The following is a 15619-nucleotide window of genomic DNA, read 5'->3' as shown; positions in this document are numbered from 1 at the left end:
GTGAGAGTGGCCAGCCTTGTCTTGTTCCTGATCTTAGGGGAAATGGTTTCATTTTTTTACCATTGAGGATGATGTTGGCTGTGGGTTTGTCATATATGGCCTTTATTATGTTGAGGAAAGTTCCCTCTATGCCTACTTTCTGCAGGGTTTTTATCATAAATGGGTGTTGAATTTTGTCAAAAGATGTCTCTGCATCTATTGAGATGATCATATGTTTTTTCTCCTTCAGTTTGTTAATATGGTGTATCACGCTGATTGATTTGCATATATTGAGGATTCCTTGCATTCCTGGAATAAACCCCTCTTGATCATGGTGTATGATCCTTTTGATGTGCTGTTGGATTCTGTTTGCTAGTATTTTGTTGAGGATTTTTGCATCTATGTTCATCAGTGATACTGGCCTGTAATTTTCTTTCTTTGTGACATCTTTGTCTGGTTTTGGTATCAGGGTGATGGTGGCCTCGTAGAATGAGTTTGGGAGTGTTCCACCCTCTGCTACATTTTGGAAGGGTTTGAGAAGGTTAGGTGTTAGCTCTTCTCTAAATGTTTGATAGAATTTGCCTGTGAAGCCATCTGGTCCTGGGCTTTTGTTTGTTGGAAGACATTTAATCACAGTTTCAATTTCAGTGCTTGTGATTGGTCTGTTCTTATTTTCTATTTCTTCCTGGTTCAGTCTCGGCAGTTGTGCCTTTCTAAGAATTTGTCCATATCTTCCAGGTTGTCCATTTTATTGTCATAGAGTTGCTTGTAGTAATCTCTCATGATCCTTTGTATTTCTGCAGTGTCAGTTGTTACTTCTACTTTTTCATTTCTAATTCTATTGATTTGAGTCTTCTCCCTTTTTTTCTTGATGAGTCTGGCTAATGGTTTATCAATTTTGTTTACCTTCTCAAAGAACCAGCTTTTAGTTTTATTGATCTTTGCTATTGTTTCCTTCATTTCTTTTTCATTTACTTCTGATCTGATCTTTATGATTTCTTTCCTTCTGCTAACTTTGGGGTTTTTTTCTTCTTTCTCTAATTGCTTTAGGTGCAAGGTTAGGTTGTTTATTTGAGATGTTTCCTGTTTCTTAAGGTAGGATTGCTATAAACTTCCCTCTTAGAACTGCTTTTGCTGTATTCCATAGGTTTTGGGTCGTTGTGTCTCCATTGTCATTTGTTTCTAGGTATTTTTTGATTTCCTCTTTGATTTCTTCAGTGATCACTTGTTTATTAAGTAGTGTATTGTTTAGCCTCCATGTGTTTGTATTTTTTACAGATATTTTCCTGTAATTGATATCTAGTCTCTTAACGTTGTGGTCAGTAAAGATACTTGATATGATTTCAATTTTCTTAAATTTACCGAGGCTTGATTTGTGACCCAAGATATGATCTATCCTGGGGAATGTTCTATGAGCACTTGAGAAAAATGTGTATTCTGTTCTTTTTGGATGGAATGTCCTATAAATATCAATTAAGTCCATCTTGTTTAATGTATCATTTAAAGCTTGTGTTTCCTTATTTATTTTCATTTTGGATGATCTGTCCATTGGTGAAAGTGGGGACTCCCTCAAATCTTTTTAACCAAAGGCTATTTGAAACTGATGTATAAACAATTTAAGCTTCTAGAATACACTTCCATTCTCATAAAATTAATTATATCTTCTACCAAGTCATTGAAACACACATGCCAAATAAGGATTAAGGCCCAATCAGCCCCCTACCACTTAAAAAAATATTTTAAGCGAATTAGTTTCCAACTGCTCAGTACTGAAGAACCAATACCAAAAGCAGTACCCTTAAAAAGAAAAAAAAAAAGACAATGGGCTATTGGGTGAAAGGATAATAAGATATATTCCTCTCAAATCTTGCTCCAAGATTTTCTTAAATGAAAATCCCCACAAGAATTAAGTTGGTAAATACCAAAAGTTCAGCATGGTTCAGGCAGCACTGCCTGTTGACGTTTTTCGTTCACTGTCCCTCAGCACTCACTGGATTCTCTCTGGCCTTTCGGTCCACCCCATGAAAGCCAGACAAAGCAAGTTCTCCACCTGTCCATCAGACTGCTCTGGATGTGGCAGAGGCCAGGCCGCACATGGTGACAGCTCACATCACTGACACAAATTACAGCTAATTGCACAGGGCCCAAGCACAGCACAAAAGACAGCCCACATCCAAGAGACTAGGCCAGTCACAAGAGACACCTCACTATTAGCCAGTCCCTCCTGGAACCTCCCTCCATGGTAAACCTCTCTCCCGGATATACCTTCAGACCTGGATGATTAGACCCCACTCCCCACAAAAAGTGTATGTATCACGGGGGAATGGGGAACAAAAATATAAGGATTTCATGTACCCGAAATAATCTTATACCATTCTTACAGGGGAATATATATATATATATATATATATATATATATATATACACATACACATACATACAGACACACATACATATATATATAGAACATATATATATATATATATACACACACACAGATATATATATGTGTGTGTGTGTGTATTACATAACACTGTATTTTATATAATGGTACATTTTCTCTTCTGTAGCAAGATAAAAGACCAGATAGTAATTGCTATGTGAAAGGTCCAGTAACTGTTTTTGAAGAACACCATCGGCTCAGTTACTTCCCACACAAAAAACTGAAAGATAATAACCTCTATGCACAAATGAATCTTGGCCTTTACAAACATGTCAGAAGCATCAAAAGGCATTAGCGAAAGCCACATCCAACGTGGTGATTTATCCTTGGACTTTGTCTGAATGTTCTGAAGTAAAACAAGAGACCCAGTCTTTCAATACACCGAAAGCACTGTCCTTTAAAAAAGCATGTTTCATCTTTCTTTGTACCAGAGGCTTGTTTTCCAAATACATTGTTCAGATTGCTCATCTGCAGGTTCAACCCCTCACCGAGAGGCTCTCTGCATCTTAGATATGGGAGAAAGCTTTAGTGTTATTCTGGGGTGAACTGTGTCCCCCAAAATGGTATGTTGAAGCCTAATATCTGGTATCTGTGGATCCAACCTTATTTGGAAATAGAGTCTTTGAAGATGTAATCAAGTTAAGATGAGACACTTACGGTGAGCCCGAATCCAATATGACTGGCATCTTTATAGGAAGAAGAGTACAGATGCTGAAACACAAGGGCCATGTGATGACCAAGGCAGAGACTGAAGTGCCATGGCACGAGCCAAGGAGGCCAAGGACTGCCTTCCACCGTTGCCAGCAAACCACCAGAAACTAGGGAGAGGCAAGGAAGGATCCCCCCCTAGAGGCGTCAGGGGGAGCATGGCCCTGCTAATACCTCAATTTCAGACTTCTGGCCTCCAGAACTATGAGACAGCAAATTTGTGTTGATTTAAGCTACCCTGTTTGTGGTACTTTATTATGGCAGCCCTTGGATACTAAGACAAGGGGTACCTCTTCCATCCTTTTGCCTTGCAGCAGGACTTCATGAAAACTCCCCTGATTGTTTGGATGGGGGCTAAGTCAAGCCCATAGAAGCCCCCTCCATAACCCACGCAAATAGATAAGATCCCCTGACAGCAGAAGTTCTTATCTGTAACCAAAAGAGAAACAAAAGTGTTGCTGCAATCTGCCACCTTCAAACTTGAAAGTATCTTTGGAGACTGCTGAGGTCACCCTGCCTTCCTTTCCCTAAGGGGCTCATCCTGGAGAAGGCAATAAGGCAGATCCAGAAGTGCCAGCAATCAACTTCTGACCTGTCATTTGCCTTTCAGAACACCCAGATGTAAAGAGCCTTTAGCAACTTGATGTTTTAACGTCTGTAGGTATGGGTGCATAGAGGATGACAGCTCTGGATTATTTAATGAGGTCACAGCATGTACTGCTAGCAACTGAGAAAACTGAGCATTCCTGTTGAAGAGATGGTAATAAAGAGGGATGTAAAGGAGAATCCAGTTTGCTTTGTTTGGAACAAAGGTATGTGGGATATACTCCCAAGGACAGAGGACAGCTCTGGAGACACAGAATCAGAGAACTTACTACGAGAACCAGTCGTATTTTTAGAGATCGCATACCATAATTTTACAGATGAGAAAAACCAGGCTCAAGATACATCTTTAGGACTTCACTGCCAACCCTGACCTAGGCAGGCCTTCTACCAGACTGCTGTCTGTCTGCTTCTCAGTCTCCAAAGAAGGGGGTGATGGTGCCCGTTTATAACGTGCTTTCAGACGCCCCAGCTAAAGCCAATTTTGTGCCAGCACAGAAACAACCAAACAAAAAACCCTAATGTTTTAAAATGGAAAATGGGTTTGGGAAAATGGGGGACACATTCCTATGCCATAAAATGTTAATCAAAATTCTCAGTGTTTAAACATATCAGAAAGCATGACATTTAAGGTAACAGTCCAGGAAACTGGGCCTTTAAAGATCACAATTACAGCTTGGCTTTTCTGAACAGACATAAAAAAATTCCTCTCTGCTATTTATAAAAACAAAACAATAATGTAATCCATAAAACACAGTATAGTATTTACCAAACTGAAACTGAAACAAGCAATAAAATTTATTCCCACTCATTCTCAACCACACCAAGTACTTGTAGAATCGGGAAGTATGAAAGAAGAAGGCAAACGTGGAGCAAAAATGAAATGTGAAAGGTTAAAGGCCACAGAGAAAAACAATTCAAAACCTAAGGACAGTTAACACACATAGATCTCATCACTCCAGAAGGCTGTTCAAGGTTCAGGCTTCAAACAACACAGGTCTTCCACTCAGTACTGACCACAGCATGGACAATGGTGGCAGGAATCCTTGCTTTCTCAGACTTCCCACAAAAGTGCAGCATTAGAGAAGGTAAAGTGAACAATAGAGAATGATGATCAAAACCCATTTTCAGAACTAACTACTTCCATTTTCCTCCTTTTATTGATTTTTTTTTTTAAACCTACTTTGCACTCTCTCAGGCAGCTTGGTTGCAGGGCACATCGTTTAATGTACCTTATTGATTCAATCGTACACATTTATACTTGTGTAGAAACTTTTGCTACAGTGCATTTATTGATCTTTTAATTATTAATGGAGGCCAGAAAACCTGAAGAGCTTTATCGTAAATATTTTTTATTTTCTCAACTTACGGCAAGAAAATTATCAAAAACGGTCAGCGAATGAAGCATCGTGCTTTGCTTATTCCCTCTAGTCAACGGGTTATGTTTCAGAGGTGCTGTCAGTAAGAATTTTTTTCTAAAGTCAGGATTACATCGGACTGAACGACTCATTTGGATGAAAATGTCTTTTATGTTTTCAGTTTCTAGAAATATTCCTGACGTACCCTTAATTTAGCCCTGGGAATGGCAAGCAAGTGTTTCCTTTCAGTGTGACGGTATTCAGATTACACCGAGCTCGTCGGGTGAGCAAGCTTTCTGGCAAAGTTGCCACAGGGTTAAGAGCCTGTGCTAATGTTGTTTACAAACTGTAATTTTGGGTGATGTCCTTGGCCAGTAAGATCGGTGCTGGGGAAGAGCTCCCACCTATCTGGAATAGTTCAGGAAAGCTCTGAAGCAAATGGAAGAGCCTTGCATGCTCAGAAACGGGAAGGAGGGCTTCCCTGGTGGCGCAGTGGTTAAGAATCCGCCTGCCAATGCAGGGGACACGGGTTCGAGCCCTGGTCCGGGAAGATCCCACATGCCGCGGGGCAACTGGGCCCGTGAGCCACAACTACTGAGCCTGCGCTCCACAACGAGAGGCCGCGACAGTGAGAGGCCCGCGCACCGCGATGAAGAGTGGGCCCTGCTCGCTGCAACTAGCGAAAGCCCTCGCATAGAAACGAAGACCCAACACAGCCAAAAATAAATAAATAAATAAATGTTTAGAAACGGGAAGGAGGCATGGAAGAGAGGGGTACCCGTCAGCCTGTTCAGGCCTTCACTGCTGCTGACAAATGCAAAGTTTTCCCGGAGATCCAGACCAACGTTTGCTTGAGGAAACCTGCATCAGTCACTAGGCCGGTGCCCAGGCTGTCTGGTAATTACTAGAAATACTTCAAGATACGTAGCCCCTCTATTAATCTTAATGACCCAACTACACAAGTTATATGCCTCACCCAGAAAGCACAGTTAATGCATTTACATACCGTAAGTGCAAAGCAGGATAACGTACTCAAGAAGGAAGTAGACGGGGCCTGACCTTCCAGAAAGGACCACCTGATTTAAGGTCTGGTATCCACAAACATAAATGTTATCAAGCGAATCATAATTTGTGAATATCACGAACACACCTTGACTTTTATTATTTACAATTCACGTATGGCTAATCTGCCGATCCCACAGAACACACAATGGGCCCTTACACGGCAAACGCAACTAAAACTGGGGGATCTAATCCTTATGCTTCTCCACTTCCCACACAGGGGACCAGCCTCACTTGAACCAATTCTGATAGGAGAACAGGGGCTATGATTTTAAGCCATTTTTCTCTCTTTATTTTTTTTCTGTAGAATTCTTACTTTAAATTAAACCTAAATTCATGACCGTAATTAGTTTCCTTGAAGATCTTCAGTGTTTTAAATGAACATGTGTAGGAAAATATTATTAATAAGGTGGTGTTTTCAAATATTATTATAAAGCATTGGGAACGCCATATTATTTATTTTACAACATGAATACTTTCAAAAGCCCTTTTACCCAGGCTCAAAGAGCACACAGTATATGATACAACCTACAGGAAAATAATTTTATAAATCAGGCCATAGTTCCTTAGATATAAGGGTCTTTAATCAGTTTTTCAACATAACAAAATGTAGTTAGACAGTCAAGTATAAGGCAAACAATCCAGTAATTTAAGGAAAAGCTCTGTGTGACAGTCAGTGAAAAAGAAAAAAATATCTGATACCAAAAACATTTATTCTATGGTTAACTGCCTTTCTCTAGTGTCATGTATAGAATTACAATGGAATTAGTAGTTCTTAAGTTATCAATTAAAAAGATGAATTGGTACAGTTACATTCGTCCGCTGTATTTATATGGTCCGTCTCTCATCCACATTTAAATAGAAACAGTGCTTTCATTTGCCACTTTTCAAAGTGAAGTGCCTTCCAAATAATAATCCTTTAATTGCATATCATTAGAGATGTTTAAAAAAATGAGAGTTAATATCGAACAGGCCTACCAAGATGACAATTGATCCCTCTTGCGTTATGTTTGCTCAGTTCCTTTTCACGATACCTGACCGTTAACAAGCATCTGAAGCACAGATGAATGATTTTTGCCTCAAAAACTCTGAAATCATCTCATTTATTCATACTAGATTTGCTAATCAGTAACTCAATTCTTATGAAGGCCCAATATTCCCCCCTAATTACAGCTGCAAAAGAAGAGGCACTGCCTTTAACCCAACGCTTTTCTGCTTTGGGAGCCCTTCCATGCCATTTCCTCTCCGAACCTTCTCAACTAGCACCCAAGAACTTAACCCTCCACCATTCATGACTTAATGGGGTTGCCTCTTTTTTTATTTTTTTTTTACATTTTGGCCATGTCGAAAGGCTTGTGGGATCTTTGTTCCCCACCAGGGATTGAACCCGCGCCCTCTGTGGTGGAAGCGCAGAGTCTTAAACCACTGGACCGCCAGGGAAGTCCCAGGGTTGCCTCTTTATGGATGGTATCCCCAACTTTGACCAATCTGCAAAGGTACATTTTTTTTTTTTAAATCTATCCTTTCTCCCCTTTCTTCTGCTACTGTTTCCTAGGTTCCAACCATCTAATCAGATTGATACCAATTGTTCACTGACAATCTTATAAGGATTCTTTCATTCAACAAATACCCACTGAGCACCGGCTATATTTCAGCACTCTTCTAGGTGCTGAGGATGTGTTTGTAGACAATATCAGACCAAAATTCTTGCCTTCATGAGAGGCTAACACAATACATAAACTAATTAATTGATAATAAATATATATGTATGTATATATGTGCATGTATATATTCTGTGAGTTCTAAGAGAAATAAAGAAAAATAACAAAAGAGGAGAGCTGCTGTGGTGGGGTTGCATTTTAAATAAGATGGTTAGATAGGCGATAGCTGGATAAAGGCCTGAAGAAAGTGAGAAAGTCTTGTGGATAGATATGGGGGAAAGCGTTCCGGGCAGAGGACACAGAAGATTCCTAAGTAGTGAGTCTAACATTTCTGAGACACAGAAACAAGGCCAATGTGTCTAGAGTGGGGTAAATGAGGCAAAGCGTAGTGAGTATTCGAGGCACCAAGGACCACTGTAAAGACTTTGCTTTTACCCTGAATGAGAAGGGAAGCTACTGGAGGGTTTCGAACAATGGAGTAATATCCCTTTTTATTTTTAAAACATCTGTACTGAGATAACAATTGACACACCATGCATTCATCCATTTACAGAGTGTACGATTCAATGGTCTTTAGTATATTCACAGAATTGTGAAACCGTCACCACAATCAACTTTAGAACATTTTTATCACTCCAAAAAGAAACCCCACACCCCTCAGCAATCACTCCCCATCCCCCGAACTCCTAGCCCTAGGCAACCACTAATATACTCTGTGTCTCCATAGATTTGCCTTTTCAGGACATTTCATATAAACTGCATCATGCAATACGTGGTCTTCTGTGATTGGCTTCTTACACTTGGTATGTTTTCAAGGTTCATTCTCGTGTATCAGGTACTAGTACGTCATTTCTTTTTACTGCTGAATAACATTCCATTGTATGGATAAAGCACACTTGGTTTATCCAGTTATCAGTTGACGGACATTTGGGTTGCTTCCACTTGTTAGCTGTTATAAATAATGCTTTTCTGAACATCTGTATACCAGTTTTTGTAGAGGCATGCATTTTCAATTATCTTGGGGAAATACCTAGAAGTATGCTTGCTGGGTCACATGGGAACTCTATGCTTAACCTTCTGAGGAACTGCCAAGCTGTTTTCCAAAGCGGTTGAATCTTTTTACATTCTATCAGCAGCGCATAAGGGTTCCAACTTCTCCATATCCTCAACACTCGTAATTTTATCTGTCTTTCTGATCATAGCCATCTAAGCTGGTATGAAGCAGCACCTCATTGTGGTTTTGATTTGCATTTCATAGATGGCTAGTAGTATTGAGCATCTTTTTGTTCTTATTGATCATTTGTACATCTTCTTTGGAGAAATGCCTGTTCAGATCCTCTGCTCATTTTTTAATAGGGCATGTGTTTTTATTACTGAGTTGTAAGAGTTCACTACACATCCTAGATACAAGTCCCTTATCAGATATACGGTTTGCAAATATTTTCTACCATTTTGTGGGTTGTTGTTTCACTTTTTTATGATTTGCTGTAAAACACTAAAGTTTTTAATTTTGATGAAGTCCAAGTTACCTATTTTTTTCTTTTGCTTTCTTGTGCTTTTGGTGGTGTATCTCAGAAACTCTTGCTTAATCCAAGATCATGAAGTTTTATAGCCATGTCTCCTTCTCAGAGTTTTATAATTTTAGCTCTTATACTTAGGTCTTTAATCCACTGTGAAATAATTTTTCTATATGGTGTGAGAGAAAGGGGGTCTAACTTTATTCTTTTACATGTAGAAATCAAGTTGTTTCAGCATCTACTTGGAAAGGACTATTCTTTCTCCACTGAATTATTGGCTCCCTTGTCAAACTAAATTACATTTTAACAGGATTTGTCTAACAGGCTTTGTCTGTTGCCCTTAAAAGCACAGAGACCAGTTAGGAGGCCACTATCATAAATCAGGTAAGAGATGCTGGTTTCTCAACCAGGAGGGTGACAATGGAAAAGCTAAGTGGTCAAATTCTGGATATGCTTTGGAAATTGAGCTGATGAGACCTGCTTAGAGATGGGATATGGGTGTGAGAGGAAGAGAAGACTTAAAAGTTGACTTCAATATTTTTGGTCTTGATGTCACAGACTACAATTTTGGCTTGGAGAAGAGTGACATGATCACCTGGGCTACTGTATTAAAAACAGATGGTAGGAGAATGAGGATGAGGGCAGAGGGACCATTCAGAAGCCTGCTGTGATAATCCCTCTTTGGGGATTTATCTGAATTGTCATTAGTCCTTCTTAGAAACACGATGACTAACCTCTAACAAATTAATTGTGAGAACCACAAATCTCACCACAGGTCAAACGAGAAGATATTACAGGCTAGATGGGATCTTAGACATCCTTCAAATCATACTCCTCCAGAAGGTATTCACTGGAAGACAAGAGAATCTCATTTCCTATTAACTCAGAAAGTCTTTCAAGCAGCTCTTGTAGCAGACTTTCTAATAGGTCCAGCCCAGGGGGTTCTCAGGCATAAATCTTCAAGTTCTATGAAAACCCTTGAGAAGACGGTCAGGGCACAACTCAAATAGCTCATACCACTGCACTGGAAAAAAGCACTGCACCTCTAGTGTTCCTTAAAGAGACTTAATCTCCCTCCCCTGGCCTCAGAAGGGGCAGGTGAAGCAGGATAAGGACTGTCGCACGCAGGGAGGGAACAGAAGCATTTAAGCCGTCTCATTCTTCATAAAAAAAGGTGATTTTCCTCTGGATTTAGCAACTTTCCACTACCTTCTATCCTAGACAAGATTTCCGTTTCAGTGAAAATCTACTGAGTCCACAGGGCACAAGGAATAGCTAGTGTTCCTTTCAAGAGAAAGCAGGAGGCTTGGAGTCTTCTCCGAAAACTGGCTCTAGGCAACCTTGAACTAGTTCTGAGAACTCGGTATACAAACAGACAAAAGGAGTCTCAGTTCAAGACCCTAATACGCCTCTCAAGTCATTTTTTGTCAGTGAAGCAACAGCTAATGAGGAAGCAGTGCCTCTCAGCACTAGAGATATTCAGAGGAAAGGAGGCCAGGGTACCATGTCAAGGATTTCCAAGGCACACAGAGGAAAATGTAAATCTGTCCCCAGGGCCTGGAGACAAGACAAAGACCAAATGGAATCCTAGAGTAGGTTGTTAAGCTGTTATGTGTAGAGGAATGGAAGGCATCTGATGAACCACTCTAAGACTGACATTAAAACACACAACGCAGGGCTTCCCCGGTGGCTCAGTGGTTAAGAATCCGCCTGACAATGCAGGGGACACGGGATTGAGCCCTGGTCCGGGAAGATCCCACATGCCGCAGAGCAACTAAGCCCGTGCGCCACAACAACTGAGCCTGCGCTCTAGAGCCCATGAGCCACAACTACTGAGCCCACGTGCCACAAGTACTGAAGCCCGCGCGCCTAGAGTCTGTGCTCCGCAACGAGAGAAGCCACCTCAGTGAGAAGCCTGCACACCACGAGGAAGAGTATCCCCTGCTTGCTGCAACTAGAGAAAGCCCACGCACAGCAGCGAAGACCCAACACAGCCAAAAATAAATAAATACATTTAAAAACAAACAACCCAAATGTAAACATGAAGACTATTTGCTTCAATTAAGTCTAAGCTACAGGAGTGTGAACTTTCATGTCTCCTCGGTGTACAGCTCTGCCAGTGCTTTCACCGTTATTAAACTGTGTTTATACCGGGTTTGGCTTTTCATCTATTATAGAAAAATTACATCTTACCAACAGCACTACAGAGGCCTAAACACAGTAAATCCTCCACTGACCTTGAACCCAAGCTAAAGGAGTCATTCTCCTTGGTGCTGAACTGCCTAAATAATGCACTGCATAAATGGCTATGAATATAAACTACATCTACAGTGCATCTTAGCATCCATGGATTACCAACAGGGTACACGTTTTTCCAGAAGCAGTGTTTGTAGAGGCACCTTGATGTAGGCAAAATTCTTAGGGAGATAACCGGGAAGGCACTCCCTGGCAAAGGATGACCGTGTGTTTATTGAGCACTAAGAATGTGCTGGGGCTTGAGTCCCAGAAAGGAGGTGGCAAGGCTGCAGCAGCCTCTGGTCAGAAGGTTTCACAAGGGGAGAGGAAGAAGAAGCTGCTTAACAAAGGACATGCAAGAAAGAGATAACTGCAGTAGAAAGCTCAAAGCAGCGAAGCATCGTGAGACAGGTAACAGAAAGCAAGAGTAGAAGAAGACAAAAACATCAAACAGAATGTCAATATCATGGAAAATGGCACTTCCATTAGAACCACCAAGAAAACGTATCAACATGGAAAAGTGTTTATAACATAATGCTAAATGAAAAAAGCAAGATATCAAACGATGAATGCAAGACGTAAAATCACGTACACAAAAGGCTGAAATCTGGAAGGGAATGTAGAAAACTCAAAACCACCAGATGAGCATGGCAGAATTATGGACAGATCAGTTTTCTTTCAAACTTTCCATTAATCTTATGGTAAAGACACGCGTACACACACACCACTTTTTTTTTTTTCTTGCGGTACGCGGGCCTCCCACCGCTGCAGCCTCTCCCGTTGTGGAGCACAGGCTCCAGACGCACAGGCTCCGCGACCATGGCTCACGGGCCCAGCCGCTCCGCGGCATGTGGGATCTTCCCGGACCGGGGCACGAGCCCGTGTCCCCTGAATCGGCAGGCGGACTCTCAACCACTGCGCCACCAGGGAAGCCCACACCATATTTTTATAGGCAATTAGAGTATATGTAAATATTCACTGCGGCTCTGTGATGGTTTAACAAATGGGAAACAATTCAAATATCTGTCTACAAGAGACAGATCAAATAAATTCTGGGCATATATAGAAAATGACTTCCTATATCACTTTAAAAATTGAGGTGTATCTATTTGTACTGACATGAAACTATGTCTATGAGACATGGCCAAGTAAAATTTTTAAAAGGCAAGATACAGAAAAACATGCATGGTATAAAAGTATTTTTATGAAAATAAATAGCTACAACAGTATTTGTTGGTATATACACAGGAAAGAAACAGTATGGAGTAATAGACAAATGGAGGGGAAATTATGGGATTGGATACTTTCATTTCCTACCTTAATGTACTTCTGTAATGCTTGAATTTTGTACAATATAAACTTATATTACATGTGTCACTGGAAAAACTTCTTAAAGAGTGAAAATTGAATCAAAAAATTTTAAAGCAACTAGTATATGTGAACAAACTTTAGAAGTGTATCCTAGGGTAATAGGGGTAAAACGTAAGAGGGGCTTTGAAAAACAGAAGGTGTGTAGGGCTAGGGCTAGGGCTAGGGCAGGGCAGGGTACAGACAGGCAGTGTAACTAAGGGAATGAAAAGCAGTCATGCTGAGCTCTAACCTGGACAGCAGCTAACCAATCACCCTGAGCTGAAGGGCAGTAGGAGTGAGAAAACAATCTGAACCTCGAAGGAGAAGGTATTTCACAGGGTACAAAGGACCACTGTCCATCCAGAGTTCTGAGAAAAAGTGACAGGGAATTTCTGAAAGGCGGAAGAGAGGAGGTGGCAAAAACATGGAAAAACAAGGTTGAGAATGAATGGGCAACAGTGACTAAAACAGCACAAAAGAAAAATAAGAGGCAAGTAAACAGAATTTATGAGGGGACTCATAACATATGGCTGTTTACCAAAAGCCAGTCCAGCACAAAGTAAGCTGGCTCCAAACCCATTAACCTGAAATCGACTTTCTTGCTTCCAAAAGGCAATCAGAACTTCAAAATGCAGTTTGTCTTCCCTTAACAAGTCCAGCAAATTTCAGTTGAAAATCGCTGTTCCTATATATCCTGTTAGTCTGTGTCACCATGTCCCAGATGTTCCTGGGAACTGGAACAGCTTATTTGTTCAGTTACCAAGCCCTGCCATCCAGTTCAGCACGCTAGGAGAGCTGCCGAGAGTAAATGGTACCTCTCAGTATAAATAGTAAAACCATCGGCTCTACCACTCACAGGCACATCTAAACCGCTACGTGCCTCAGGTCCCTAGTCTGAAAAATGGGTACAATTTCAAAGAACTGTGAGATTCAAATGACAGACGAATGACAACTCAGTGCCTTGGACATAGCACAACACTTAAATGTTTCTGAATGAACAAATGAACCACGGCCATCTCATTTTGGTGGCTTCTCTTGTTGTGGAGCACAGGCTCTAGGCACGAGGGCTTCAGTAGCTGTGGCACGCAGGCTCAGTAGCTGTGGTGCACGGGCTTAGTTGCTCCGTGGCATGTGAGATCTTCCCGGACCAGGGATCGAACCCGTGTCCCCTGCATTGGCAGGCGGATTCTTAACCACTGCACCACCAGGGAAGCCCCTATATGTACTATTATTGTGCACGAAACAAAGGTATGGGAAAGGGTAAAATTCTAGTGAATTCTATCTGATTGCAGTAAGAGCAGGTAACTTCCTTCTAACATCAAAGTCTCCCATTTACTGCTTATACTACCGTTATTGCCCTTCCTGGGCATCTGTAACACATCCTCAATGTTGAAAGTGTATTTCCGTGCTTTTTGCCTTTTCTCTTTAGAACTATAAGATCTAAGATGGTGAGGGATGTTGACTTCAGACTTCACGAGCAGGCAAATAACCAACTAACACTACAAAGCCACGCAGAGAGAACCTTCTGGGGCCAACCTCTACGTGGTGGTAGTGAAGGGGATCCCAGGTCCTCTGGAGAGGTAAAACAGTTTTGAGCATGTAGATGTGCACAGCATATCGAATGGGATACCTCTTACTCGAAGCACATAAAGATGAAGCAATACCCTCTTGGCTAGAGTATGTTAATCTAGGTCCTCGAATACCAAAGGGAACCATGGATGGAGTTTATGGAGGTACTTACACTCAGATGGGAAAAAAGTTAGATCTTTATTTTTACCAGTATCTAACTGAAATTTAGCATTTGCTTCAATTATGAATTTAGGCAACAAATCATGGCAGCATTAGCAGTACTTACACATTTGTCACCAACAGAAGCCACAGGTATCTTCATATCTCATTGTAACTGATGCTAATATTTCAAAATATCATGTATGTTTATAACCATCTTGAAATTACAGTGGTTATTATACCCATTGCCAGATCAAATATAATGTGTTAATCAAGGAGCACATGTATTACTACAAAACAAATTTAATATTTTGATAACTATAATTAATTGGTTCCTTATAATTCTATGTATTTTATCTTATGCAGTCACATACTTTGCTCTCAGAAGGAGGACATGAACTCTACCAGACTATCAAAGACATACATGTTCACAGAACTAGAACAAAAAATTTCACAATTTGTATGGAAACACCAAAGACCCTGAATAGCCAAAGCAATCTTGAGAATGAAAAACAGAGCTGGAGCAATCAGGCTCCCTGACTTCAGGCTATACTACAAAGCTACAGTAATCAAGACAGTATGGTACTGGCACAAAAATAGATAGATCAATGGAACAGGATAGAAAGCCCAGAGATAAACCCACGCACATATGGTCACCTTATCTTTGATAAAGGAGGCAGGAATGTACAGTGGAGAAAGGACAGCCTCTTCAATAAGTGGTGCTGGGAAAACCGGACAGGTACATGTAAAAGTATGAGATTCGACCACTCCCTAACACCATACACAAAAATAAGCTCAAAATGGATTAAAGACCTAAATGTAAGGCCAGAAATTATCAAACTCTTAGAGGAAAACATAGGCAGAACACTCTATGACATAAATCACAGCAAGATCCATTTTGACCCACCTCCTAGAGAAATGGAAATAAAAACAAAAATAAACAAATAGCACCTAATGAAACTTCAAAGCTTTTGC

General features: G+C 40.7%; 1 protein-coding gene across 6 annotated transcripts in view; it reads right to left on the bottom strand.

The window, feature by feature from the left end:
* ENOX1 (ecto-NOX disulfide-thiol exchanger 1) overlaps positions 1-15619 on the bottom strand; it is a 622833-nt gene that overhangs the window by 548311 nt on the left and 58903 nt on the right. The window lies entirely within an intron of this gene.

Source organism: Phocoena sinus, chromosome 18, assembly GCF_008692025.1.
Source record: "Phocoena sinus isolate mPhoSin1 chromosome 18, mPhoSin1.pri, whole genome shotgun sequence".
Classification (NCBI taxonomy): Eukaryota; Metazoa; Chordata; class Mammalia; order Artiodactyla; family Phocoenidae; genus Phocoena; species Phocoena sinus.
This window is presented reverse-complemented; position numbering and strand designations above follow the sequence as displayed.